Consider the following 7,534-nt stretch of genomic DNA (forward strand, 5'->3'; position numbering starts at 1 on the left):
GGATGGGGAAGAGGCTTGATCACTGCACTGTACACCTGAAGCTGATGTTGTATAATATTGTATGTCAACTATAAGTGAAAATATATGTATAGCCACGGGATGTGGAGTACAGTGTGGGAGTGAAGTCAAGGGAATTGTAATAGATATGTATGATATGGGGGAGGGGGAGTGGGGTGGCAGATTGGGGGAGAAGCTTGTCACTTTGAGGGGTAAAAAGTATAACTATTGCACTGTGTTGTACAGCTGAAACCAATTTTAAAAATGTTTATTTCACAATAATAAAGAAAAAGATAAATGAAGAAAAAAAAACAACCCAAAAAGAGCAAAAAGTATCGTTTTGCATTGAAGCTTACAATTGTAATTATATTCAGCAGTCACTGAAACATTTCCTATGCTTTTTATTACATGGAGAATCAGTTATATCTTTCTTCAATGAAAATACCAGGGAATAAAACATAGAAATGCGAGTAAAAAGGACAAGCATAATTGTGGAATTCTGGGATCAACAATGTATGAAAGGCACTAAAATTCAGAAATATATTTATTGTGGGGAAAACAAGAATACTTTACAAAAATATGTATGCTTACTATTTAAATATAATTGTATATAGTGCATTTGCATTGCTTCAAATGCAATCTGAAATTAAAATTTAGTAATATTAAAAAAAAGGGTATTAATCAGTGTTATTTCCTAATAAAAACAAATTTGAAGCAGTTGGTATGCCTGAATATGAGTTTATTATATAAATTATGAAGTATCCGTACAATGGATTACAACACAGCTCCTAAAGATGTTGTAGAATACTTAATGCATAAAAATATTCATCAAATAACATGTAAAATCATTTTGAGGTACATACAATATGTTTTTGTTTTCATAAAATGTTATATCTATGCTTTAACCTGCATAGACAGGAACCTTGATTAATCATGAAAAGTAAATAGTGATGGCCTGTCACAGCTGCCAGTGCAACAAGGCAGACTGAGCGCCCACACCTCCCTCCTCTCTCACGTTCACAGTCCCAGTCACAGGTCGTCAGAGGTGGAGGAATGCCATCAGGGACCCTGTGGATTTGACAAGTGTCCAGAGGAGAGAAGGGGACTACACTGGCTGGTAAATGGACTCACAGGGAGCCCAGCACAAGCTGGCTGGGGGTGAGGCTGCAGGGCAAGAGATTGTATCTTGCTGGGTGGATGTGACTGCACGTAGAGGTTTCATCCACAGAGAAGAGCAGTACATGCTAGGCCAATATTCAGGGAATTTAAAGGACTGTTTATAGAATGACTTTAATCATTTAGCACCATCCCATTAAGACAGTATGGGAGTTAATTCTGACCATAAAATTCACAAACAAATGTTAAATAATACTATCCAGTGTTAATGGCAGTGTGGAAAACTAGATAATTGATATCCTCATATACCGTTAGGAGGTGTCTATCAACTGGAGAAGACTTTATGGAAGACGATTTGTCAGTAGTAATGAAAATGTTAAATATTTTCATTCTGCAACAAGCAATTGTACTTTTGGCTTTCAGATGTCTGTTCTACTCAGTGGGGAATAAAGATATATGTTAAAGGATGTACATTGTGGCATTGTTTAGAAAAGCAATTTTTTTTGAAATTGAAATGTCCATTAATAGGACAATTGTTAAATAAATGATAGTATGTCCATTCTGTGGCAGTCTTCTCAACCTTTAGAAAGAATCATCTGTGTACAAACATAAAAAAGATTTCTAATAAGTATTATTAAGCAAAAAAAGCAAGTTGTAGAACAATAAATCCTGTATCAACTAATTGATGGAAAAAGCATCAATTATATGATTTTTATTTGTGAAGATCACATCAAGCATGCTCCAAAATATATACCAAATTGGGAACAGGAATTCCCCCTGGGGAGAAAGTTTGGGAAAATGAAGGATTTAAACTTTTAAAACTATACATTTCTGTATTTTGTTTTTTCTTTAATTAAAAAATATTGACATTTGACATTTTATAGAAGTACACCATAATTACATTTATATATTGCTAGTGTATTTTTATTAAATTAATCAGGGGAATAAAACTTTTCTGTGCTGAAGAGTCTAACCAGAAAGAACTTATCTTTTTTGAATTTCAAGGATAAAGTAAAAAATCTTACACATCTTCAAACAAATAAAAAAAGAAAGAGGTGAGTTACCTCCAAAAGAAAAAGAAAGATTGCACTGTTCTAAGAACCTGTAGATATCAGGAGACAATATAATGTTGTCTATATTAGCACCATCTGCTAGAACTTTCTATAATGAGGGAAATGTTCTGTATCTGTGCTGTCCAGTCCAGAGGCCACTAGTCACACATGGCTTTCAAGCACTCGAAACGTGGCTGAAGAATTGAATGTTTTAGTTTATTTGATTTTAATTATCTAAGTTGAAATCTAAACAGTCACATGTGGCTGGTGGCTACTGTATTGGAAAATGAGGTCCTAAAGGGGGAAGCAATGAAGACATACTGTACCAGAAATAATGTGTACACATGTATACATAAAAACTTTATTCAAGGTGTATATTAGTAAACTGAGAGATACCTCAAACTTAACAGCTCAAAAATGGAGAAATTGGGACCTGGAAAGATTGGTGGTGAAGCCCAGAAAACTTAAATAGAGATAATGCTAAATAATTGTGGTAAATATTATAGAAAGTAAGTGTTAGTCCCAACCCCCAAATAGAAAGAGATATATGTAGAAAAATGAGATAATAGAATAAAATAATATTAATGGTGATTACTATGAGCACTTTGGTTAAGTATTTTTTATCATCTTGATTAATCCTAAGAGTAAACATGAGACAGGTTTTATCATTAATCCTGATATATCAGTAAAACATTAGGGGCTTAGAGAATTTAACTACCTTTCATCAAGAAAGTAGGTGATCCTTGATTTAAATCTAATTCTATCTGACTCCTATATTAATTAATGAAGACCAAGAAAAAAATGAAAAAGGGCAGCGTTAGGAAGAGACCCTTTTGCTCTTCATCTTATATGAAAGGAAAAAATAAATGCCTAGGGGTTTTTCCTGAATTGGAACTGTAGAGGTGAAAGTTTTAAAACGTGTTTTTAAAATGTAACACTAGTTTCAAAAAGACATAAACATCTAAAAATACTACAAATACAATAGTTACCAAACTCTGTAATGATTATTTGGAAATAGACATGTTCATGATTTTTCATTTTAACATATTAACTGGCTTTTTCCACAGAAAGGGCATAGAAGCAAAAAGATACTTTTATAGCAATGAGGACATCTGGTGACCAGGGCTTGCTTTATAAATAAATGCTACCAAAAGGAACAGGGTAGATTCTAGAGCTGGGGCTGGACAAGTAAAAATTGAATCTGGGATGCATTGTTGTACCAGTAATTGAGCAAGTTTCAATGAATGGGGGGACATAACACAGTCAACATGGAGGGATGACAATGGCAAATTTGGAATAAGTGAACAACAAAAACAGAAGAATGACTGTAATTGTTTAACACAATGAATAAAATACCATGAGTTATGAGGGTGGGGAGAGAGAGAGAGAGGGAGAGGGAGAATTGTGAAAGGAGAAAGTAAGCATGGGAAAATGTTAATAACTGTTGGATTTAGATCAAGGTCACATGTGTGTTTGTTTTACTATTTCTTTCAACTTTTTATATGTGTAAGAACTTTAAAGCTATGGAAAAAAGAAAATAATAAATAAAATGTATTTAAACAAAAGCAGATAATAAAGACACATAAAAATAAATCTTAAAGCCAAATGACAAATGAGCTACCTACTAAAGAGAGGAAAACTTTTGTCAAATCATCAAAAAAATAAATGATAATGCATTTGTAGAAAAAATGGGGTAACTAGGACTGATCATTCTATATGAAATAACAAAAAAACCAAACCAAAGGACAAACTATATGAAACACTGGCTCTAAGACTCTGATCTGGAGAAACGGAGATGGGCACTAGGAGATGCCAGGCTGGCTGGAGCTCGTAGGGCAGAGGACCAAGGGAGAGAGCTGGACAGAGGACTCTGAGGACCTGCAGGGTATTCTCGTCCAGTATTCAGTTGAGAACAAATCATCACATGTGTTAGGACACTACTGGAGGCTGGGAGAGAAAATTTCTCAAATAATACCTGTTCCTAACATCCAGAGTAGGAACCTCATAATTCACCAGTTATGAGCATCAGAGTACTGTATTAGTTTCCTATGGCTGCTATAACAAATTATTATAAACCACGTGGCTTAAAACAACAGAAATGCATCCTTTCACAACTCTAGAAGCTAAAAGTCCTAAATGGCAGGACCACGCTCCCTCTGAGGGCCCCAGGGAAGATTCTTTCTTACTTCTGTGTAGCTTCTTGGTGTTCCTCAGCTTTCAGCTGCATCACTCCAGTCTCTTCCTGTTCACATGGCCATCACTCCTAAGTCTGTCTCTGTTTTTTTCTTCTTAGAAGGACACCAGTCATTGGATTAGGGCACATCCTAATCCAATATGACCCCATCTTGACTAATTACATCTGCAAAGATCCTATTTCCAAATGGGGTCACATTCCGAGGTTTGGGGTTATGTCTCTTGGGGGATAGTAATCAACCCAATAGAAGTACTAAGAAGGGTCTTGCCTCAGTGGTGAGGAAAAGTTACCCCTAGACTAAAATGTTGATTTGGTCCCACCTATCAAAGTTTAAAAGCAAGACCAAAAAGTTCAAGCTTTTTTTAGGTAACTCAAGTGCATCCCAATACAAAGTTTAAAAATTTTGTTAGTAATACAAAAATATCCAACAACTAACAAGGTAAAATTCACAATATCTGGCCTCCAATATAATACTATTATATATTTGAAGAAATAATGTCTAAAACTTTCCCAAATTTGATGAAAACTATAAACCATACATCCCAGAATCTCAATGAATCCCAAACACAAGAAACATTGAACAATATTACACTAAGTTGTTTAAATCTAGTGATAAGGAGAAAAAGAATTTCAATATCCAGGGAAAAAAGACATTACATAGAAAGAACCAAAATAAAAATAACTGCAGGTATCAAGAAACAGTCTAGAAGAGCTTGGAGAAATGTCTTTGAGATGCTGAAAGAAAGGTCTATCCTCCTGGGCTTCTTTACCCAGTGGACATATCTTTCAAAGACAAAGGCAAAATAAAGAGTTACCAGACAGACAAACGCTGAAAGAATTTTCAGCAGTCCTGCACTACAAGAAATGTTAAAGTGGTCCTTAAAGCAAACAGAAATAATGACCAAAAGGCAAAAATGAATGAAAAAGGAAACAGAAAAACAATGTAGGGAATCCATGAAACCAAAAGCTGGTTCTTGGAGAAGGTTACTAAAATTGACAAAATCTTTTAGACTGAGAAGGAAAAAAGTGAGAAGGCACAAATTACCAGTATCAGGAATGAATTAGGTGACATCACTATAGATTTAATCTGTAAGTATTAAAAGATGAATTTTTAGTTAAAAATCTTCCCACAATGAAAACTCCAGTCTCAAATGGCTTTACTAGTAACTTTCTACTAGTAACTTTTACCAAACATTTAAAGAAGTATTAATACCAAATCTACACTAACTCTTCCAGAAAATTTAAAAGGAGAGAATAATTCCCATCTTTTCCTATGAGGCCAGAATTACACTAATACCAAAACCAGAAAAGGACATTACAAGTAATCACACAGATCAAAATCCCTCATTAACTTATATGCAAAAAAATTTTAATAAGAACTTTAGGGCATCAAATCCAATAACATAAAAAGAATAAAACAACATAAGCAACAGGGGTTTATCCCAGGAATGCAAGCTTGTTCTACCATTTGAAAACCAATCAATGTAATTCACCTTAATAACAAACAAACAAACAAACAAAAAAAGCATATAATGATTTCAATAGATGCAGGAAAATCACATGACAAATGTCAACATCCATTCCTGATGAAGACTTTTAGCAAAGCAGAAATAGAAGGGAATGTTGCCAACCTGATAAAGCGTAGCTACAAAAACCCTACAGTTAGCATCAGACGTAATGGTGACAGACAGGGTGTTTTGTGCCAGGATCAGAAACAAGACAAAAATGTTCATTCTCACCACTTCTATTAAGTTTTGTATTGGAGGCTTTAGCCAGAGCAGCATGCAAATGAATGCATTCAGATTAGAAAAGAAAAGGAAAATGGTCTTTCTTTGCAGAAGACATGATTCTGTCTATGAAAAACCTGATAAAATCTTCAAGAAAGCAATCAGACGTTAGCAAGAGTGGAGGAGGAGCACACCGCTGGCAGCTGGCAGCGGTTTTCCTGGTTCAGGGCTGACTTGTGTACCCTGAGCACCTTTTCTCCACATCTTACAGCTCAGAACTCCTGCCATTCTCAGCTCGCTTGGCCTCACCCTATGTCTGCCTATTCTGCAGGATGTGACTGGAGACCCCCAAACCAATGCCACCTTTCTTCCACACTGTCAACTGCATGAGGGAGGGGCTTTGTTGAGTTCACTGCTATATTCCCAGCACCTATAACTGTCTTGAAAATAGATGATGCTCAGATAATGATGGAATAAATTTCAACCACTTCAGCTCCTGTTTTTTGGATTGTAAAGCCATTTCACCCAGCCTCTCCAGTCCCAGGATGTGCCACAGAAGTCAGCAGTAAAAGGAATACTTGTCAGCCCACATTTTACAAGTAAAAAACCCCTGAGGCCCAAAGAGAAGTGCCAGGCTCACGGTCATGTACCAAGCAGTTAATGGCAGAACTGGACGGGAACCAGGTCCCCCAAGTCCCGGCCCTGCCTCTTCCCTCACAGTTTATCCTGTCAGCATTTTAATGGCCACAAAATCTCAGTTCTCAGAATGGGTCCAAGCTCAGCAATGAGGATGCTGATTAGTATGCTGGGAATGTGGCCCAGAGAATGTCACTTTTAGGAATTGTCCCCTCCCTCAGACTCACCATTCAGAGCTTCTAACTCTCAGCGGCAAGATTCCAATTGCCTGCTCAGGTGTGGACCTAGAGAGGAAGACGGACATTGTCCTGGAGAAGAAAGGTTCTCAAGAAAACATGGAAGCTGGGAGAAAGGCTGAGCAGGAAAGCCATTCCACATGGGGGTAGCTGCTACCAAGAAGTCAACACAGCTGCCATCAGATTGGGGGCAAAGAGGAGAGGGGAGAACCTGTCATGAAGCATTGGGGGGATGGGCACAGAGGCAGGAAAGAGAAAGGAGCCTCTCTTCTTGTCACAGCCATTTTCCACCCAGAGCCAGTGAACAAGCTCCACAGACTCATAAGCCTTCGGGGGGGGGGCTGCCCCCAAAGACCACCCCAACCTCATGACCGTGCCTATTATCCCAGCATCAGAGATAGGTTGAGGAGACTATTTTATCAGTTTCCGGGAGTCTCCTATGAGAGCACAGATATTTCTTAGCAGGAATTAGATGCCAGAGATTCCCAGCCCTGGCTGCACATTCAAATCATATGGGGAGCTTTGAAAAAAACACAGATGCAGAGTTCTAGCATAGAGACCAATTACATCGGGGGG

The sequence above is a fragment of the Hipposideros armiger genome, unplaced genomic scaffold (assembly GCF_001890085.2).
Source record: "Hipposideros armiger isolate ML-2016 unplaced genomic scaffold, ASM189008v1 scaffold_400, whole genome shotgun sequence".
NCBI lineage: Eukaryota > Metazoa > Chordata > Mammalia > Chiroptera > Hipposideridae > Hipposideros > Hipposideros armiger.